We start from the raw sequence: 24494 nt of genomic DNA, 5'->3' as shown, positions 1-24494 counted from the left end.
TTCTCTTTTGGACAGAACTAATCGAGTATACTACTACCCCGGGAGGGTTCGGTTATATGTTGATTTAGGAAACAGTCCTGAACTGTTTCAAGAAAACCTCTGATTCTGAGTTACATAAGAACATAAGAACATAAGAATGGAGGAAACTGCAGCGGGTCTATTGGCCCATACTGGGCAGTCCCGTTTACACCCAACCCCTATTGCTCATATAAGCATCCAACCTATGTTTGAAGCTATTCAGCGTATTCGAGTTAATGATGATATTTGGTAACTTGTTCCATTCATCCACCACTCTGTTTCCAAACCAGTGCTTACCTATTTCACGCCTAAATCTAAATTTGTCTAATTTAAAACCATTGTTACGAGTTCGCTCCTGGTTGGATAGTTTGAGTACCTTTGTAATGTCCCCTTTGTTTAGCCCTGACTTCCACTTGTACACCTCTATCAGGTCGCCCCTCGCTCTACGTAAGGTCGGTCCAGTCTACTTGACTAAAGTTAAAGTCGCCTACTATACAGACTTTGCTTGTGTCTGGATGCCCTGCACATTTCAACCCAAATAAGTCACTCATTAACTCTGTCGAGATTATTAGGTCTATATATTACTCCTATCATTATTTTTTCCCTGCCATCGGTTAATTCTATCCAAATTGTTTCAGTATCCATTTCAGTTTTTATTCCCTTATTTATTTCACACTTCAGATTATCCCTGACATAGATTGCTACCCCTCCTCCTTTCCTAAGCTGCCTATCGGTATGGAATAATTTGTAACCTTTAATTTGGTATTCGACAGGTGAGTCTAAGTTTATCCACGTTTCGGTGAATACTATTATATCCTACTGTACCCGTTACTTCTTTATTATGTTCGTCCCTCTCAAGTGACAGTCAGACCAGTTGGGTGGGTCGTGTAGTCTTCACAGGGTCAACCCTTGTTTTTAGGTTGTGTTAGGCAACCCAAAGAATGTCTTTCCTGCCTGACTGATCGACAATTGTTTTTCGTGCAAGGGAGTTGTTTTTCAGATACTACACATCAAATCCGCGACCAGACACACGACCAGTAGCACATTAACGTAGCCATCTTTTTTTAGTTTAACAAATTTATTGGCAAAGCTTGTAGTACAGTTTGCCTATTCTGAGTAATTCAGTTAGGTCCTGACACTGAGGGTGGTATCACTTCTCACTGCCACGCAGGACAGAGGTTCATACACAAAGAAATACATCATATTCATTAACAGCTATAAATGTATAGAGGTCAGATTCATGTGGGTAATGCCACTGTTCACTGCCATGCAGGACAGAGGTTCATACACAAAGAAGGAAATACATCATATTCATTAGCCATAACACTCGTGCTTCTTCCAACTCAACACGCAGTACAAACGAGTTTTTATATCTTACCTGAGGAACTAACTATACCGACACCTGTCTTCGAATCGACACCTGTTCCTGTCTCTCTAACTCTGTGCTTGTACTTACAACTTTTATCTCAATCGGTTCTTAAATTTGTACGTATAACTGTATCTGTACGTGATCCTATGCCTGTCCTTGTACCTTTATGCTCCCTTATATGTGTTGGTATCATACCTGTACTTCTAAATATTCTTACCCAGATATATACCTATACCAGCACCTGTACTTATACCTGTACTATGATGGCACATGCCAACACGCACACACCTACCATGACGCCATACATGTAGCTATTAACCTTCCAAATTATTTTATTGATTTTGGAAACTCAATGTTTAATTTCCTTCCTCTCGACCTCCTGCAGTGCACCGCTCGACCCAAGTTATTTACATATATGGCATCAAAATGAGGTCACATCAAGTCAGCCCACCTGTCTGACACTACCCTTTAACACCTGTGCACACGTGGGCACATGAGGTCACGGAGAAGGTCAATATGACTCTTGGATGAGATTTTTCCCCAATGTCTGTTTACTCTCTCTCTCTCTCTCTCTCTCTCTCTCTCTCTCTCTCTCTCTCTCTCTCTCGGAAGTAGAAGCGTGTCAGGGAAACATGAGTTACAGCACCTCAAAACCACTTGATCGTTAATATCTTCTGAGTGTGGATCAATCACGAGTGTGTGATGGTGTTACTCCCTGTCCACATCGTGAGGCAGCTGTTGTAGCGTAGTGTATCGAACCATTGTTACCAGCACCGTAACGCACCTTTACATGCCATTTTCCTCACAATGTTACCAGCACCGTGGCACACCTCCACATAACTGTAATATCACACTCTTACCAGAACCACGACTCCCATTTTCACATGACTATATCTTCCACTGTTACCAAAAGCAACTCTACTTTCTTATACACCATCACATATCACTGTTACCAGACCTCATCCACCTTCCACACACACTGTTACCAGACCTCACCCACCACCACAGACACTGTTACCAGATATCACCTACCTCCCACACCACCACACAACAAAGACTAGCCAAGCAAGAATTTAATCCACTTCCTATAAACAAGATCGATGGTGAATCCGATAATAGCAGGTTCTGGTATCAATAATTCACACCAAAAATGTCAGCGGCGTAAAAAATGGAGAAAATATCTCAGGACGCGGCTATTACATGTGTGGAGTTTATCATGGCGTCTCACGTGACCACCGACCCCCCGCCTCTCTCTCGGCTCCTAACTTACTTATTCTTTTGTTTAATTTTCCATCGATGTGATAATTCATACTATATTATATACTAATAAAGGATAATGTTTTATGTTCAAGATATAGACGTTTAATATGATCTCCCTTTGTGGCTCTACAAGCGTCAAATAGGTATCTGTTTCCTTCCATACATTGTGTAATGTATCATGCTCAACTGACTCTCACTATGTAACGTATCATGCTCAACTGACTCACATTGTGTAACGTATCATGCTCAACTGACTCGCACTGTGTAACGTATCATGCTGAACTAACTGCACTCATATCATGCAACTGACTCGCACTAACGCATCATGCTCAACTGACTCGCACTGTGCAACGTATCATGCTCAACTGACTCACATTGTGTAACGTATCATGCTCAACTGACTCGCACTGTGTAACGTATCATGCTCAACTGACTCCACTGTGCAACGTATCATGCTCAACTGACTCGCACTGTGTAACGTATCATGCTCAACTGACTCACATTGTGTACGTATCATGCTCAACTGACTCACACTGTGTAACGTATCATGCTCAACTGACTCGCACTGTGTAACGTATCATGCTCAACTGACTCGCACTGTGTAACGTATCATGCTCAACTGACTCACATTGTGTAACGTATCATGCTCAACTGACTCGCACTGTGTAACGTATCATGCTCAACTGACTCACATTGTGTAACGTATCATGCTCAACTGACTCACATTGTGTAACGTATCATGCTCAACTGACTCGCACTGTGTAACGTATCATGCTGAACTAACTCGCACTGTGTAACATATCATGCTCAACTGACTCGCACTGTGTAACGTATCATGCTCAACTGACTCACATTGTGTAACGTATCATGCTCAACTGACTCGCACTGTGTAACGTATCATGCTCAACTGACTCACATTGTGTAACGTATCATGCTCAACTGACCTGCACTGTAACGTATCATGCTCAACTGACCACATTGTGTAACGTATCATGCTCAACTGACGCACTGTGTAACGTATCATGCTCAACTGACTCGCACTGTGTAACGTATCATGCTCAACTGACCTCGCACTGTGTAACGATCATGCTCAACTGACTCCACATTGTGTAACGTATCATGCTCAACTAATTCACACTGTAACGCATCATGCCGAACTAACCGCACTGTGTAACATATCATGCTCAACTGACTCGCACTGTGTAACGTATCATGCCCAACTGACTCACATTGTGTAACGTATCATGCTCAACTGACTCGCACTTGTAACGTATCATACCAACTGACTCGCACTGTGTAACGTCATGCCCAACTGACTCGCACTGTGTAACTGCTCAACTGACTCGCACTGTGTAACGTATCATGCTCAACTGACTCGCACTGTGTAACGTATCATGCTCAACTGACTCACATTGTGTAACGTATCATGCTCAACTGACTCTCACTATGTAACGTATCATGCTCAACTGACTCACATTGTGTAACGTATCATGCTCAACTGACTCACACTGTGTAACGTGTCATGCTGAACTAACTCACATTGTGTAACGTATCATGCTGAACTGACTCACATTGTGTAACGTATCATGCTCAACTGACTCACACTGTGTAACGTATCATGCTGAACTAACTCACATTGTGTAACGTATCATGCTGAACTGACTCACATTGTGTAACGTATCATGCTCAACTGACTCACATTGTGTAACGTATCATGCTGAACTAACTCACATTGTGTAACGTATCATGCTGAACTGACTCGCAAGCCTCACGTATCCTTTCCTACAAATTCTCTGAAGTTGCTGATATTGACGAGACAAAAACATAATATCTTGCATAGTCCCCGAGAGAAAAAAAATCAATGGGGGTTAAATCGGAAGAACGAGCCGGTAACTGCTCACTGAGGAATGTTGTTCACTCCTTGTCAACAATAGAAATAAATATTCACTTACGCACAATATCTTGCTTGTTAGTTTGTTTATATATATATATATATATATATATATATATATATATATATATATATATATATATATATATTATAATATTAATATTAAATATTCAAAATCGGGAATACCATTTGTTATTCACCCGCTATATTTACATTATTTTCTTATACACTTATTTCCATTCCATCATTTGTCTGTATACAATTATTTTCACTTAAAACCTAACCTAACCTTATCTATATTTTAGTCTAAGGAAATGTTATGTAAAAGGAGGACTACAAGTAACCTGGTGGAACATAACATTATAATGGTATCGGCTACAGATGTGAGGGACCTCGGACCTACCAAAGAATTTAATATAACACGGCCCTATGTAACCCACCCCGCATACCTCCATTCTACGGCAACTGTGCTGAAATTCCTTGTTAAATGACCCTACCACAATACCACATGTCATTATATGTTACACACACACACATATATAAACACACACACACACACACACACACACAAAAAAACAAACACAAGCACACACACACACACTTCAGAAGAAGAAAAGTATCCTCACATGTAAACACCTCAAGGAAATCACAAAGCTCGTAAACAATAAACAAGAGCTTCATTACACACACAAACAGCCCCCCCACCACAAGGTCTTTCAGAAGTCCATGTTAACGAGTGTCTTAATTAGCATCGTGGAGGTTTTTACTCGGCCCGGTGGCTTACCTGGTGGGAATAAACTGTTTATTTGTAGCAGGTGTTGGTGGTGGCACACATGGAAGGGATTGGCTGAGATTTCACGGGGATGAACAGTTTATTTTGACTGATAACTAACAAGTATAAACAGTTTATTTTGACTGGTATCGAGATAAACTTGGTTAAAATAACGTAGGAATAAACAGTTAATTGCTAGATGGGGTTGGTAGTGGTACAATGGAGAGAGAGAGAGAGAGAGAGAGAGAGAGAGAGAGAGAGAGAGAGAGAGAGAGAGAGAGAGAGCATGATAACAGAGAGACGGATAATTACGAAGAAGATAAAATACATATAAACACTTAATTCAACTGGTGGTGAAATAACACAAAAAAAATAATGACGTTTGATGATTCTGTATCAGATATATAATACGCGAGGGAACAGTTTATTTTACATTCTATTAATAGTTCATATATACACGTCTAGTTGGTGTGTGTGTGTGTGTGTAGTGTTAAAACTCTCTCTCTCTCTCTCTCTGAATGGATACAGGAGTCACTCAAGCTTTTTTTGTGATTTTGTTAAATTGACAGAAATAATATTTTTTGTTCATTAGCCACGTATATTTTTTATTTGTTGGAAAGGAAAGATTTTTTTTTTTTTGGAGTTTGTGATGAATCAAAGGAGAGCCTAGTTAAAATGTGCAGTATGAAGTAGTTGTTTGATTTCTTGAATTAAAGATACAAATTAATGGTGTTCTTTTGAAGTGTGTGTGTGTGTGTGTGTGCGTGTCTGTTTGTGTGTGTGTGTGTGTGTGTCTGTTTGTGTGTGTGTGTGTGTGCGTGTCTGTTTGTGTGTGTGTGTGTGTGTGTCTGTTTGTGTGTGTGTGTGTGTGTGTGTGTGTGTGTGCGTATGTGTGTGTGTGCGTATGTGTGTGTGTGTGTGTGTGTGTCTGTATGTGTGTGTGTCTGTGTGTGTCTGTGTGTGTGTGTGCGTGTGTATGTGTATGTGTGTGTACGTGTGTCTATATATAAAGAAGCGGGAGTGTGTGTGTTCGTGTGTAACAACATGCGAAAAATTTAGACACGTTTATGTGCACAGAACTGTGTCCCTCCGATCACGTGTGTAAGTGTCAGCGCTGGCATGAACACGTGCATGTGTGTCAGTCACTCTACCCACCAAAAATATTGCATGCGCGTGAGTGTATGTCTTCCTGTCCGCCAAAATGTGAAATTAACTCAACATTCTTGCATGACAGGACTCGGTAAACACTTAGTGAAATTATTACCCCAATTGCCAACAACTACCAACGACCCGGGTAAAAAAGAGTGTGTTCTCCCCTCAAAACATTAATATAACTCTCATCACAACACCAGCCGCTGTAAATGAATAATAACTCCCAGCGATTGAATAACACGCATGGTAATGATTCATCTCGTTATTCAAGACAAACAATCATTCAAATTATAAATTCTCTCCAAGTAATTACAGAGTTGAGAGAGAAAGAGTAAATTAGTTGAACTACATCATATCACCAGCAGGAGTAATATGCTTGAGATTAATATTCCGGTATTGCTCAATTAGTTGATTAGCTAAGGGATTCTAGGAAGTAATTAGTAGTCTAGCTTAACTCTCACACCACAACAAACTATGAGATGGCCCGTCAGGATTTGTTGTGCAGGGACTCTCTCTCTCTCTCTCTCTCTCTCTCTCTCTCTCTCTCGTCTGTGGCTTTAGTGTAATATAATACACGTAAATAAAATATACATAAATTATATACTGTATATAATAGAGATGATATAGATAGTGTAGATAATACGGGTCGTAGAAGCAGTAATAAAAGCTTCCCTAAACTCACGCTTTTTCCCCTAGTAACCGAGAGGTGTATATACAAAAGATGTGGACAGGTAGGGGAAAATAAACACCATGCACCGTTCTAAGTTCTCCACACTATTTAATGGGGAAATTCAGGAAAAAAGTTTTAGTTGGTCGGCCAATCAAATTTATTTCTCTCTCTCTCTCTCTCTCTCTCTCTCTCTCTCTCTCTCTCTCTCTCTCTCTCTCTCTCTCTCTCTCTCTCCCCCTTTTTTTTCTCTTTTCTTTTTCCCAATCACCTTTTATCTGGATTTTCCATTTAGATCTAGTAACGTATGGGACATTTTTGGTTAAGTTTGTGATTGGAATGTAAAGTGAATCTCGTCCGTCTGCCGAGTTTATGGCTGCGTTTGTCTCTTTATTTTGCACTTCCTATTCCTGTTTCTCCGTGTTCATTCCACCACTCTTTCCATTCTTTTCTATTCTCTTTATACCCCATTTCTGTTCTCTGCGTATATGTGTGTATATATCTGTGACTATTCTATTTCTATCAGAGTATTTAACAATCTCTCTCTCTCTCTCTCTCTCTCTCTCTCTCACTAATTTATCAATGTATTAATCTATCTGTCCATCACTGTATTATTCAAGGTGTCTGGGGAGTTGGATACATAATGCAGCTGTGTTTTTGTGTACGATTAATGACTGTGAGACTGGACGTTTAATTGCGTGTGTGTGTGTGTGTGTGTGTGTGTGTGTGTGTGTGTGTGTGTGTGTGTGTGTGTGTGTGTGTGTGTGTGTGTGTGTGTGTGTGTGTGTGTGTGTGTGTGTGTGTGTGTGTGTGTGTGTGTGTGTGTGTGTGTGTGTGTGTGTGTGTGTGTGTGTGTGTGTGTGTGTGTGTGTGTGTGTGTGTGTGTGTGTGTGTGTGTGTGTGTGTGTGTGTGTGTGTGTGTGTGTGTGTGTGTGTGTGCGCGTGTGTGTGTGTGTGTGTGTGTGTGTGTGTGTGTGTGTGTGTGTGTGTGTGTGTGTGTGTGTGTGTGTGTGTGTGTGTGTGTGTGTGTGTGTGTGTGTGTGTGTGTGTGTGTGTGTGTGTGTGTGTGTGTGTGTGTGTGTGTGTGTGTGTGTGTGTGTGTGTGTGTGTGTGTGTGTGTGTGTGTGTGTGTGTGTGTGTGTGTGTGTGTGTGTGTGTGTGTGTGTGCGTGTGTGTGCGTGTGTGTGTGTACATAGAACGTTTGCGTATATGCGTCTTCAGGTTTGTGAATGTGTATTACTGTGCTCTTATGGATTCATACATGTTTAATTATGTATTATTCCATACTTAGGTTCATGTGAGTGCGTGTATGGCTGCATCTTCAAGGAAATATGTGTATGTGTATGTACTGTAGATGCATGTGTATATGTGTGCAAATACATGTGTTATTTGTGTCAATGCAATGTGTGTGTGTGTGTGTGTGTGTTATGTCAGGTAATGCACAGCGCAACACTCAGGGTGAGGTTCCTGGAAGTGAGAATGATTGATGGTCATATCCTGTGGACGATGACGACGAGGCGCAAAATATTGAACGTGTCGCGAAAAAAACCTGGAGTACTGGAAGAACACAGTGGATAAACAACAAGGAGGAGGAAGAAGAGGAGAGAGTAGGAGGAAATGAAAAAGGAGGGGGGGAAGATGACAAGAGAGGTGGAGGAAGAAGAGGAAAAGGAAGCAAGGAGGAGGACGAATATTAAAGGGAGATTGAGATTGCCGATGAGGAAGGAAGAGAGGTGGAGAAAGAGTAACATGAAAAAGGAAAGGAATAAAGAGAGAAGCAGGAAAGTAAAAACATAAGAAACAACCACAACAAAAAGTTAAAATAATAACACCCCAAAAAATATGAAGAAAAAAAAACGATAATCAGGACGAGAGGAAGATCAAGATAAATACGACTTGAAGGTAAACAAAAGATAATAAGCAAAACATATATAATTAAAAGCAGCTACAATAGATTTTTACGAGATCAGTCCCTTCAAGACAAAGTGTACCCTCTGCCGTTATTGTTATTTTATCCCTGTATTGTAAGTCCGAATTACACGATTATCAAAAGAAAATGCCTCTCCCTCCGCTACATAATAACACCCCAAAATTTCTTCCAATGGAGCATTAGTGTAGTGCGGCAACATTATAATGCTATGGTAATGACCCCCGGAAGTGCCGTCGGATCTTTTTATTGCACCCATTAAGAAACCTGTGTGTGAGGGCCGGGGACACTTCCTTAATTATTCCATCTTGTTCACGGTGCCCCTGGGGAAGTTGGGAGAAAAAAGGGCAAAGAAGAAAAAAAGAAACCGTTAAAACCGTTGAGAAACCGTTAACGGTGTTTGTAACAGTTACAGGTGTTCCAACTACCCCACACCGGGCAACGCGTCCTGCTGGAAACTGAGAAAAAAGAGGAAACTAGAAACAATTCAATTCATTCCAATTACTATATTTTGTTCAGGTGTCCTCCGGGTAACTGGTGGATGATCGAAAATAAAAAATCCGTTACAAATGTCAAAAAGCAGTTAACTCTCAGTAACGGTTCTTCATCAACTCATTCTGTAAGACAAGTCAGCTTCACCACAAGAGTGCAAAAGGATATAACTGTCGTGAAAATTTAAAAAGTCTTTGCGTTCTAAGTAACCTGTCTGTCTTAAGCCGCGTCGCTCACGAGGTCACGAGGAAAAAATGGAATTGTTGAAAATGAAACCCATAGACCTGACGGTACGTAAAGTGCAGTGACGATACAGCTCACTAAGTACCTAGTTCTTCGGCTACACATGTACTTCAAGAATAGTGACTAAAGAAAATAGTCACAATGGTTGAAAATTGGTCAATACAATAAAAGTAACTGAATTTCCTCCAACTACGTGTACAGTATGTCTCCCGGGCGAGCATGTTCTACAACACAGAAGAGAGGATGGTGTTCTTACATCTGTTTTATGGTGTTAGTGTTCAACAAGAACTATTACAATTATCCCCAAGGTGGACGAATTGAGAGCTGTAACAGAGCCGTTTTGAGTACAAACATCTGACCTCAGTACCTCACAATATTTCTGCGCGAGTCACAACGTGAATGTTGAAGTTGTGAGGTTCAAATAGTTGCGTTTCTCCTTGTAAGCTCATACTTCTCCTAAACTTATGACTGTACAGTCTCACCCAAAGGTTGGTCAACTCTCCCAGCCAGCTACTGCTGCACTGCCTGCTTCAGATGTTTGAAACTGTCTCAGTACCAACCAGAACATGAAACCGATACGAATGAATCTAAAGGTTCGAAGTAACAGACTCAAGTTCATACATCTGAAGCAGGCAGTGCAGCAATAGCTGGCTGGAAGGGTTAACCAACTTTTGGGTGAATCTGTACCTAAGCATCAACAATGGGAGAAAAACTTTTTTGCATGTTTTTCTTCCCAGCTGTACTGAATTTGTCAGGCGAATAGAGCACGTAATTCTTATTGAGTAACTGTATTAAACGTTACTAATGACAGCAAAACCTCCATAGACATGTGTTGATGTAAGGGCGAGAGTAGCCTCCCTGGCCACACAGTCAGACCCCTGAGGACCCCTTAACCCCACTCTTACGGAAAACATTCCCAAAGTTTCGGAAGAGATGGCCCTTAAAAAAGGACGTTAAATCTTGCTCGACGTCAAAACTTTTCTACTACCAACGGCAAACATCACACCCAGCCGTGTCTACACCACATAACCGGTACTCCAGCTGGTCCTGCGATAACTTTCTGCACCATCTGACAATCAACAAATAATCCCCTAAACTTGTGGGAAAAAAAAAGAAAAACTACTAAGAACTTCCGCTCAGTTGCTAGTCTAAGATTCTCAAAGTTTCGCCAATCAGTACTTGTGGGTGGGCGAGAAGTGGCCTTCAACCCTCAACAACACAATATAAAATTTAGATCACAACTCGAGTAATAAACCAATGTTGAACTTTCCTTGTGGGACCCGCAACCTATCCTCAACTTACCTTAACATAACTCACCCCGAACATCAACTAAGTCAACCTATGTTAATATAACTCACCCCTAACAACAACTAACACAACCTACCTTAACATAACTCACCCCTAACATCAACTAACTCAACCTATGTTAACATAACTCACTAACATCAACTAACTCAACCTATGTAACCATAACTCACCCCTACATAACTAACTCAACCTATGTAACCATAACTCACCCCTAGCATCAACTAACTCAACCTATGTTAACCATAACACCCCTAACATCAATTAACTCAACCTATGTAACCATAACTCACCCCTAACATCAATTAACTCAACCTATGTAACCATAACTCACCCCTAACATCAACTAACTCAACCTATGTAACCATAACTCACCCCTAGCATCAACTAACTCAACCTATATTAACCATAACTCTCCCCTAACATCAACTAACTCAACCTACGTTAACATAACTCACCCCTAACATCAACTAACTCAACCTATGTTAACATAACTCACCCCTAACATCAACTAACTCAACCTATGTAACCATAACTCTCCCATAACATCAACTAACTCAACCTATGTAACCATAACTCTCCCCTAACATCACCGAACGTAATATAACTTATCGATTTAAGAGAGAATATTCGGATCCGGGTTTCTGGTCTGGACATTGTTTTGTTGGGCGTACACCAAGAGTGCAAGTGCATGAATATAATTATCGTCTATATACACAATACACTAAACTGACACCTAACACACACACACTCATCTGGGACCTCCAATCCCTAACCTGCGGCGTCTCCCTAAAGCACAAGGATGACACCTCTCAACTTCCTCATGCTCATCCGCGACGCCCTGATGGATACTCCTACTCGTTGAAAGTTTGTTAGCGACTCCACCACTGTTGACAACACGGCTCCCGACAACAGCGTCCCCCAGAACACCGTGAGCAGCCTCCAGGGACACCACCGACCATGCCACTATCAACCATACCAACACTGTGTACATTAACCTCTCCTCCAACCATGGTCAGCCTCCCTTTATTTCACTGCACCCAACAACATTCAGGCTGTGCCATCCACCAAACTCCTCGGTGTCATTTTTGAGACAAACAGAGCCGGAAGCTACACGTCAGAACTGTCAACAAATCTTCACCTATCGTCTGCACAACCATCGTCGTCTCAAGACCCTTGGTCTTGTTGCGTCTGAACTAAAGAAAGACTTCTTGAGAAAGTGGACCACCTGCCAAAAGGCTCTTTCAACTTATTGATCATCATGATCAAATCTGACAATCAAGGACAAAGCGGTTACACAATCCTCGACAACGTTACCTTCTGCCACCTGAGGTTCCTGCAACAACATCCTCAAACCAACCACTGCGAAAATCATCAACGATTCTTAGATGACACGAATGTTTGCTCCATGTTTCTCTTTTATTCTGTAATATATATATATATATATATATATATATATATATATATATATATATATATATATATATATATATATATATATATATATATATATATATATATATCACTCGTCAGTACGGACTCTTGATCAGATAAATAAAACAGAGTACCTTCCGTTGGTATCACTACGGGTGATCACTGCTGCAGTTTATCTAAATAACAGACTGCCTGTGTGCTGTATCTTTTACAGCCGACCTTTGACCTAAAAGCATCGGCAAAATGTCAAAGACACACACACACACACACATGTATATATAACACCATATATAAATGTAACCGTATGTTTAACACCCTGACGATATAACCTGACCTGACCTGACCTGACCTAACCTAACTTAACCCTCCTGGTAACGTTAGGTGTTTAGTGTTCACGTGATACATACAGACAGTGAACTGACCTCTCAACACCCGGGCCAGAAACATTACCAAGTTGACCCACGGTGAGAGGCACGTGAGTCTGGCGCGGCGTATCACAGGCTGGGGGGAGATGGTCTGGCTGTCTCTCTCTCCCTTTAGTCCGGAGGCTTGTGGGGAATGGACTTTTATTACATATATTATACAGTGTAGCAATAGTACTTAACATCTTACTCCCTAAGTAAAAAGATTGGTCAATGTAAGTTTATATTGTTTTAGGTGCTTCAACTACCAGGGTTAGTGAGCACCGTTCACTAGGTCTTAGTTTTAGGTGCTTCAACTACCAGGGTTATTAAGCACCGTTCACTAGGTCTTTAGTCATAGGTGCTTCAACTACCAGGGTTATTAAGCACCGTTCACTAGGTCTTAGTTTTAGGTGCTTCAACTACCAGGGTTATTAAGCACCGTTCACTAGGTCTTTAGTCTTAGGTGCTTCAACTACCAGGGTTATTAAGCACCGTTCATTAGGTCTTCGTTTCTACAACACAAAAATTATAAATAAAAAATGAATATACACAAAATATTTCTGTTCATAAATTCTCTGTTTCTCTTACATCATAATAAGTGATGCGTGCTGGAGCGTATTGAATGTTAATGACAGCATGGCAGACGGGTAAGATTGTAATAATACACGAATTACTCACAAATTACATCGAAAATTAAAGAATAATTATTTTGCATTTTTGATTTGGTGGATTTAACGCAAAAAATCCCCCTGGATAATATTCTGAAGGCACGCCAAGTCTTTGAGAGTTGTCGTTTGTAAGATATTCAACAATCTCTCTCTCTCTCTCTCTCTCTCTCTCTCTCTCTTTTCTCTCTCTCTCTCTCTCTCTCTCTCTCTCTCTCTCTCTCTCTCTCTCTCTCTCTCTCTCTCTCTCTCTCTCTCTCTCTCCTTTGACTTCCCAATTTTTTTCTTCTCAAACTATTCACTTCCTCTCTATCCCACTTTTCTTCCTTCCCAACTATTCACCTCTTTTCCCCCTCTGTAACTCATTTTTCTTCTCCAACCTTTGTCTTTCCACCTTTCTTCCTCTATATCTATTATCTGATGTTTCCTCTCTCTATCTTCCCTTCTCTTCCCCCCTCTCTGTCTTCTCTCGTTTCTTCCCCACCGACTTTTCGTTTTCTCTCCACTGTCTTCTCAGCTTCCTTCCCCACCAGTCCTCCAGAGATCAGATTTAATATTCAGAATTTCCCTGACATATGCAGGTTCTCCCCCACCACTTTACAACGCAGTGGGTCGCCTGGTCAAATTTTTCAGAACGACGTTAAGTTAAAATTCAGCATTCCGTAATATTGAGGCCATGAAGCTTTAAAATATCTCCGTCATTTAATACAAAGACTACGCTAAATCTACTAAACATCGTCGCTAAGTTATATGATGAGGTCACTAAACTTATCATCAACATCCGCCAAGTTTCTCAAGTTGCGATAAAAAAGTTCCTCGACATATTGGGGCTAATATAAAGTTTTTTCCACGTATAAACTAAGAAGCGCGACTGATCAAAACAGTGTCAGAGAACTTCCACACTTCACTCTGAGGACACACACACACACACACACACACACACACACACACACACACACACACACACACACACACACACACACACACACACACACACACACACACTACTGTGCTCACCACCTACTACGCCAAACTCTTACAATTATATCACCAAACGAGTTCTTGGGTTACAATGATACCGCCATGTTGTTGTGTTCGTTGGTTCAGGGGGGAGGGGGCAGCCTTGGTGTGGACGGGATTACTCTTGAAGGGAAGGACGGGTATTCTTAAAACTTGACATGAGCTTTTGTTGCCGTCCCTATAAAAGCTCATGTGAGTTTGATAATTGGCACAAAGAGAGAAGATATGATACTGACATGAACGTACCATTACACCGTATGATCTGATGTTGACGATGAAGATATAGAAAGAAAACGACACAGCGGCACCAAGAAACTGGACAAAACAGCATGCCGGGGGAAGCTTTCATGTCCAAGCTTTTGATTCAAGGGCAGAAGGCTGATTAGCATAATCCTAGACAAGATAAAAATGGTAATCCAGAAGCGAGGTCTCATAGTGATGCAAATTATCCTCCCAGCGCCCCCAACCCGGCAGCCTCCTCTTCCCTGCATGCTTAAAATTCACCTCAACGTCAGACAAAAAATATTAAATCACCTCATACATATATTCCAGCAAAAACCCGACCAGCTGCCTATAAGACGGCCGACTGGCATCCCTTTTGGAGGAGAATTATCAAGATCGTTGTTACGTCTCATCCAGCAGGCTCAGGGAGAGATGGACTAACTGCAAGCTGTAATTTCAGGGCGAAAACTGTTCCCTCAGGGAGAGACAGAATTACTACGAGCTCTTCCGTCAGGGTGAGGATGTTCCTTTCGGGAGAAAATTGTTCCTTCGGGGAGGGGCTGTTCCTTCAGGGAGAGAACCGTTCCTTCAGAAACAAAAATGTTCCTTAGGAGACAGAAGTGTCTGTTCAGGGATAGAACTGTTACATCAGGTAGAGGTTGTCCTTCAGGGAGATAACTGTTACATCAGGTAGAGGTTGTCCTTCAGGGATAGAACTGTTACATCAGGTAGAGGTTGTCCTTCAGGGAGAGAACTGTTACATCAGGTAGAGGTTGTCCTTCAGGGAGATAACTGTTACATCAGGTAGAGGTTGTCCTTCAGGGATAGAACTGTTACATCAGGTAGAGGTTGTCCTTCAGGGAGAGAACTGTTACATCAGGTAGAGGTTGTCCTTCAGGGAGAGGGCTGTACATCAGGTAGAGGTTGTCCTTCAGGGAGAGAACTGTCAGGTAGGGTTGTCCTTCAGGGAGAACTGTTACATCAGGTAGAGGTTGTCCTTCAGGGAGAGAACTGTTACATCAGGTAGAGGTTGTCCTTCAGGGAGAACTGTTACATCAGGTAGAGGTTGTCCTTCAGGAGAGTTACATCAGGTAGAGGTTGTCCTTCAGGGATAGAACTGTTACATCAGGTAGAGGTTGTCCTTCAGGGAGAGAACTGTTACATCAGGTAGAGGTTGTCCTTCAGGGATAGAACTGTTACATCAGGTAGAGGTTGTCCTTCAGGGAGAGAACTGTTACATCAGGTAGAGGTTGTCCTTCAGGGATAGAACTGTTACATCAGGTAGAGGTTGTCCTTCAGGGATAGAACTGTTACATCAGGTAGAGGTTGTCCTTCAGGGAGAGAACTGTTACATCAGGTAGAGGTTGTCCTTAACCACTACATGAGGAAGACAACTCCTTTCACCCTCATCACTTCACGTCCAGAAGTTTTCAGGAAGAGAATGAGTTGGTCAGGGAGACTACTGCCGACTCCAGGGTGAGCATTATATGTTACTTCCTCCAGCGACCTTCAGGGAGATAACTGCTCCTAAAGAATACGTTGTGTTCCTTCTCAGGGAGGGAAGAGGTGACCCCGACACCCCCAGCAGGTTTCTTAAGGCTGAAGTGTTGCCATTAGGGAGAGAGAACAGATCACACCATCATTACATCAGCCCGTCAGCCTTTTGTTATTCATGACATTCTAGACGACGCACGGGGAGTCACCAAAGGGAAGCATCATAACGTTTACAGTCTAGTTCCTACCTACGCTATTCCCCGGCGCTGTTCCTTGACATGTGCTCCTCTGAGGTATTATTCACAGGCGTCTTTGTTACCCGCCAGGAATCTTAACACCCTGGCCTTCACCTCTCGCCTTCAGGGTTTAATGCTCGCTAAATACAGCTTCCCAGGTTACGTGTTATATTTAATTTGTTATGTGACCTTTGTTTATGCTGACGCTACAGTTGCCCTTTATTGACAGTTTTAATTCTAATATCATCGTTGTTTTGTCTTATTACTTTCATGCATCGGGTTTTAGTTCTTTGTTGTTATCTGTAGTGTGATTCCCCCAATCTTACTTCGCTTTATCGGTTTGTCCTTTTCTTTCAGCACTTTTTATTATGTTTTCTCGCGTCTTTTAATCTCCAGCTCACTGTTTTCTCTATATTTCCCGTCATTATCTCTTCGTTCCCTACAGTTTCCAGTTATTTGTAGCTTTCTCCAGATTCCTCTAAGCTTCCAGTCAGAGTGCCTCAGTCATCTATCTTTTCCAGTTACTTGTCCTTCCAAGCAGTTTCCTCAGTTGTTTTCTGTACCGCCAAACATCGTTTCTCAGTTCACTGTCTTTCCAGGAGATGTTTACAAGCTCTGTGTGTGTCCAAGTGTCGCTTCCAAATTCCTTGTGTGTACCAAACTCATGTCTTAAGTCTCTCTCTTTCCCCAGACTTTGTCATTTGCTCCTCGTTATACTCAAGCACCACTCGTGTGAATATCCGATATTAGGTGTATGGTGAGCTATTAAATCTGTTCAATATTTTAGTTTTTTTCAGGTTGGTGTTGTTCCCGACCTTGTATACCAGACAAAGATTTCCATCTCTTCTTCCAGACTCAAAGCTCCTACGCCTTGGACCTTCCATGTCTATACAATTTTCAAGCATGGTGTGCGGACTTAGTGTGATTCCATGCGCCTTGTTTCTCCATCCCCAGCGTTATCAGGCTCTAGTTCACAGAGCATCGTTCCTCGTGGCTGTATACGTCGCCAAATAGGAATTTCTTGTATGTTTTTTCTTTTCCTGCTGTGCCTTGGCTCTGCATATTTCCAACTGTTATTTCCCAGGACTTGTTCTCTTGCTATCTCCTTCCCAGGTTAGATCATTTTTGCTGACAATTATTAGTCTAAACTTTTCTAATGAAGGTTTCTTACCTATTAGTAAGAGGAAGAGCAGTAAAGTTACCTTATATTTCTTTCTTCTACTACTTCCTGGTTCCTTGAGTCTGCTGGAGTCATTCTTACACAGTACTTGTTCTTTTACGGTTTTGTACACCAGTTTATTTCGCTGTGTTAATTATATTAGTTATAGTGAAGGTGTATTATCCATCAGTACATAACGATATAAAACATCCATCCTTAATGACTTCCAAAGATTGGTTTTCTTCCCAGATTTCAGGGGATTTGTTCCTTTACGATTTTCTGACCAGTTCATATCGTTTCTTTGCGATAATTAAGAGCTATTAGTGTCCCCAATGGTTTCTTATCAGTTAGTTCCTCGGGGAAATAATGATGAGTTGTCCTTACTAATCCTAACTAATCATAGCATAATCCTAACCAATCATAACATAGTCCTAGCTAATCATAACATAATCCTAACCAATCACAACATAATCCTAACCAATCACAACATAATCCTAACCAATCACAACAAAATCCTAACCAATCATAACATAGTCCTAGCTAATCATAACATAATCCTAGCTAATCATAACATAATCCTAACCAATCACAACATAATCCTAACCAATCACAACATAATCCTAACCAATCACAACATAATCCTAACCAATCATAACATCTATCTCTGAAATAAATGCTAGATAGAGCAAATAAATTATAGCTTTATATACAGCAGCTAAAACAACTCTCTGTGCAGGTGGGGGTCGATATGCTCCGAAATTTTACCGTGTGACTAGTGACAGTTCTCATATACCAACATTTATCGTCCATGGTCTCATATTCTCTCCCACAAAGTAAGAACAGATAGTTGTTTTAGCTAATGTACGTCTTAACATTTCCCCAAAAAATATATATTCTACCCTACCTGAATCTTATTATAATTAACCGCCCATTTTCAAACTCTTCCAGATTTAATGTTTTACAGTAGTGACCGGCTCGATACTCCTGTCCTAATCTATATTGCTTGAGAGGATCTTTGGGTAAGCTACAGGTATTCCAAAAATTATAATCACATTCTAGTTTACCATTTTCATTTTCTTTATGTCTGCCTGATTTTTTTTTTTCTGGTTCAGCGTTAAAAATGTATCTATAGGCGGTATGATGAGCTGTGTATGTTTCCAATATTAACAAGAATCGGATATTGCCGCTTTTGTCCCAGTGTTTGTCACATCACCAGCCTCGCCAGTGAGAATTCATCTGGTCGCTCATTCTCACAAGCCTTTCATTATGGAATCATCAATCTTCCTCAGCCGTCACATATTTTATCTAAGAATTTTTTAATTTGTCTTTTAGTTATGTTTTCACCCCGACTACGTTAACATACTCTTTACCGTTTGTTTATTTCCACCTTTGTTTCTTGTGTGAGGTGAACGCTTACACTCCGTTATTACCTCTCATATCTCTATCAACAATTCTATAACGCTCGTAGTTTTTACCTCTATTAATAGTTCTATGATACTCTTAGCTTTCTGCCTCTATTAAAACCTTTACTTTTAGCAACAATATCACCCAGGAACTTCTGTGAACGATATCCCTACTAACTTTACCTCAATCAAAAATACTCATGAAAAATCTTTTCTTACGAGGTTGACGGTCACCGCCCTGCTTAGTGTTACACAACCCAGCAACTCCTTTGAAGACATTTCCCTACCTACCTCGTGTACCACAAATACCGCCACTTGGTCTTGTTACTGGGGAGTTTTACGGTCCTTCTGTAACTTTCCTTGCTGGGTATTTTTAAAGCTCTCTCGCTCCAGGGTAAAAAGAACACTCTAGTCGATCTCGTTAAGGGTTTTTTCTTGTTTTCCAAGATCCAGGATCTCATTCTCCACTTTACTTGGACAATATTTGCAGTGACGCTCGGGGGAAGATTGGCCCAAGTCTGGAAAAAGTTTCTCTCGATTGTGGAAGGTAACTTGATCCAAATGGACAAAGATCTGAACTACATTTTTTTTTTAACTTCCACGATTCTAAGCTTACAGGGGCGGTACAGGAAGCTTGGTCGACGTCCACAAAGCTTCCACCAACGCACTGGAGACTCTGGCTGTCTTCTACAAAACTCGCACCAACAGACCCGGAACTTGGTAATATTTAGTAAACGTTTCCACATATCAGACATTATCTTACAAAGCCTTCAATAACGGCCCAGGTAATTATGTTCTACAAAACCTCCAACGACGGACTAAAAACATAATGGACGAGTTGTCGGCTCTGGGTAAACACAAGAAATACACTCTGCCACGTTCGTAGAGTGATACAGTATATATAATTTTTAATAAAAGTTTGAAGTCCTGCTATAATAGTCGAGATAAGTTTATTTCTCTAGAAACAGGGCCGGCATTTGCAAGGACGTCACCACCTTCTCAGCAGACAACGTTATTCAACAAACTCATCGCTGCAGTCGTAGGTAGTACGACCCCAAATGCCAAATTTAGGTAAGTTTTCAGGGTGTTTTTTATGGTCTAAGTCATGGACAATTCGCAAGTGAAGAAATGTGCCGTGAAGAGCAGCTTCAAACATAGGTTGGATGGATATATGAGCGATAGGGGTTGGGTGTAAATGGGACTGCTCATTATGGACCAATAGGCCCGCTGCAGTTCTTATGGACATAAAAAACGTCCATGTCCACACCAGCTCTGCTGTCATGTACTCTTACCTGGTAGACTTTTTTTTTCAGTGCATTTACAGAGTATATCAGGACTAGATGGAGATACGAGTCAATTTGGATCTAATGACATTGTCTGGACTTTGTTTTGATAATGCCTGATGCTAGGTAAACATGACAACATAGTGCTGTTATTGTTTTGATGATTCACTAATGAACCACTGGGATATATCATCATTTATATTAATTAATGGGTCAAATTATACTATAACTACCATAAGTATTTGGATATTTAGATTCTAGATTGGCTATATAGGGTATATTTTAAGTTTGGGTCATCCCTGTACTGAGACATGCAGGCTATGTTTTTTTTCTGGTGGTTTGTGATGTGTTATGATCGATTTAGACCTTCATTTATATCGGAAATCACTAGTTTTGAGTTACTACCCCCCCCCCCTTATCGGTGTATGTTAAGCTAACCTTATAACTCATCATACCCTAACCTACCCTAACCTAACCTAACTTATGATCTGTATTTTCTTATGCGATCGAAAAATGTTTTGCGACAGAAATCCCGTAGAGAAAATGTCTCTTAGTGCTTAAAGTACTTAATCCCAGAGTTAGAATCTTAAGGTTCCCCAGATGACCAAAACCAAAATAATACCAATATTGTTTGGAATATTTATACCATAGAAATTTGTAGTATGGGGCAGCTAATATCCGCTGAATTAGTTAATGTGCTTAGTAATATTTATATATTCAAAATAGTATTACTGTGTTGCACAGTAAAGCACAATTAATTATCTAATAATATTTATTTACAGAGCCGATCAGCCGAGAAGGTTGGACAACTACCTCCAGGGTTCATCAAGGCAGATGAAAGAAATTTACCCAAATTAGATGTGTTTATCATCAAGAACTCGGCCACCCAGCTATGAAGCTCGTTAAATACATCTGTCATCTGATCATCCCCTGGCCATGGCCGTCCCTAGTCCTTCCACAACATTAAATATAAACATCAGTGACGAAAACTTACATTTTCCAGACATGAAATAGAGAACAGTGATGAAAACTTCCCTGATGGAGTTATCGGTGTTTTGGCACCTACCAAGTAAACACACACGATGATACTTGAGCAGTAATTTATATTAACCTAACAATAAGGTATGTCTGTGTATAGCAACACTGTATATGGCCACAAGTCCTGTATTACTGCTGGTAACAACACGTACAGAACAGGCAGTGACGTCACAACCAATCACAGAGCTTTTCGCAGTCACGTGACTTTTTAACAACTTTAACACTATTGTTTTACATCTTTTGGCCCAATTTATTTAAAAATATCATTACCATAGTGAATTTAAACAATTTCTTTACCCATTGACCTGCCATCTTACAAAAAATTCCCACAGACTACTCCTCCATTGTCTTCTACAGAGCCAACAGGTAACTGGCATGAATCCTCCTCTGCTCCACCCCCGGGACAACAAGTGCCCCACACTCATTAACCATCACTTCCTTCATCAGTAAATAATAACGAACACTAACATCCGATATCTTACTCCGCCCTCCACAGATCACCAACACAACAAAGTCTATATTAAACTAAAATATTAATTAAAATAAAGGTGAAAATAACACATGATCAATGTTAACAGTTTACCCATAGAAGAGACCAAGCTAGAAGGACCAGTTATCTTGGTTTAATATCTACATGATGGTATTATAATAAAGTTAACTTATTCGGGAAAGATAACCGGTGATATCGAAGTTTTGTCCAATTGTCTTTCACACGAGCAAATAATTCGGTGGAGGAATAACATCTGATCAGAAGACAAGTTTAGGTTATGACAAAGTTGTCTTTATAATGAAAGTTATCAGCAAACATTAGATTTATGGTAAAGTATATTATTTAGTCGTGGAATTCTCACTCCACACCCACACACCCAAGCAGCCACCCACACACCCACCCACAGAGTACTTATTTCAGGCAGCTTCCCACACCAACAATCTGGCCGCCACTGTTGAGGATCTAAGTAAAAGATTCCAACACTACTGATAACTTCCCTCGAGAAACATAGACACACTTTTAGCGGCAACACTGTAGACAAAGTTCCCTCATTACAACTTGGCAACTGTGACTCTCATGTGAGGCACTGAAGCAAAATAAACAATCACACGAGTTGACTGAACCAAAGGGTAAAATAAGGCAAGGATTTAACTCGATGTAAAATCTGATAAATGTGTTAAAATCTGACGTAGGTTTTAAAACATTCTGTCAGAGGAGGTAAAATTTGAGGGGTTAAAAATCTGACAGTGATGTTAAAATCTGAGAGCAAGAAATGTTTGGTGCTAAAATCTGACAAGATGTTTAAAAATCAGACAAAGGTGTTAAAATCTGATAGTAGTTAAATCTGCCAGAGGCGTAAAAATCTGACAGAGGAGTTAAAATACAAATAAGGAGAAATTATATGAGTATGAAACCAAATAAAGGAACTTAACTGAGTGTAAGATCTGATATGAGAAGCAATATATATATATGAGAGAGAGAGAGAGAGAGAGAGAGAGAGAGAGAGAGAGAGAGAGAGAGAGAGAGAGAGAGTATCTGATCACAAAACCTGACACAGGAAGTCAACTGAACGTAAACATATGATATAAATCGATAAATAAACACAGAGGAATTAACCAGTCATAAAGCCTGAAATAAGAACGGGAAAAAAAACGTAAAATACTAAAAGTAAAATAAAAGCTGGAGAAGTTAAGAAAACATAAGCAAACTCTATTATAGGATAAAAAAAAACCCACAACGAGGAGAGTTAAGTGAACGGAATAATGTGATACAAGAAGGAGTGATCGGCAGAACGTAGCACAAAGTCCACTCCGTGATCAAACCAGCGTAAAATGGGGAAAAATTGGAAATATAGTCGAGTCATAAGCGAAAGAAATTCCCTTCTGGAAGTCTTACTCAGCGTCTGGATGAGTGAATGTCAGTCGAGGCGCCCCGCCGTACCCACAAGAGGTGACTCAGCCTTTAAAACACAGGACAGGAAGGACCTTATTGCCTTGCTCACCAATACTGCGATCAAGTTACAAAATGTGCAGCTGTAACGAGGTATACAGCTGACAGTGGGGCGGTGTGGCTTCAACACAGTTGTAATACATGTTCGTTGACAGTATACATTCCCGTGCATAGTGTGTGTGTGTGTGTGTGTGTGTGTGTGATAATTTCAACAAAGAGATAAGTTCAATATATTTCTGAATATTTTGAAATTCTACATACACTAATATGTACATACAAGTATAATCAATACTAACCTAACCTAACCTAACCTAACCTAACCTTACCTAACCTTACCTAACCTTACCTAACCTAACCTAACCTAACCTTACCTAACCCTACATAACATAATTAAGGTAAAGTTTGGACAAAGGTAACGAAGAATGTCCCGTATGAATTAAATGTTAATTCCATTATATATGCAGAAACTTTTATACGAGTTACAACAATGTGAACTAACTTTTATCCTTTGTCTAATGTGTGTTAGGGCTTAATGAGATGATTACACACACACACACACACACACACACACACACACACACACACACACACAGACACACACACACACACACACACACACACACACACACACACACACACACACACACACAAAACCGGCTTCTTTGACCCTCATAATAATTTCTCCCAAAGGTTGCCTGATCACCTGCAGAGCTTCCCCTCATTAAAACCAGACCCAGCCTCTCGCCTTTTGTTAATCTGGCAGTCATCGTCGGCATCATTTACCTGGTACTCATCACCTACCTGGAAGTCATCAGTTACCTGGCATAAGTCATCAGTTACCTGGCTGCAGTCATCAGTTACCTGGTACTCATCAGTTACCTGGAAGTCATCAGTTACCTGGCATAAGTCATCAGTTACCTGGCTGCAGTCATCAGTTACCTGGCAGCAGTTATCAGTTACCTGGCTGCAGTCATCAGTTACCTGGCATAAGTCATCAGTTACCTGGCATAAGTCATCAGATACCTGGCAGTAGTCATCAGTTACCTGGCTGCAGTCATCAGTTACCTGGCATAAGTCATCAGATACCTGGCAGTAGTCATC

This window comes from Homarus americanus, unplaced genomic scaffold (genome assembly GCF_018991925.1).
Source record: "Homarus americanus isolate GMGI-L3 unplaced genomic scaffold, GMGI_Hamer_2.0 scaffold5831, whole genome shotgun sequence".
Taxonomy (NCBI): domain Eukaryota; kingdom Metazoa; phylum Arthropoda; class Malacostraca; order Decapoda; family Nephropidae; genus Homarus; species Homarus americanus.
The sequence above is the reverse complement of the archived record's forward strand: the minus strand, read 5'-3'. Positions refer to the sequence as shown.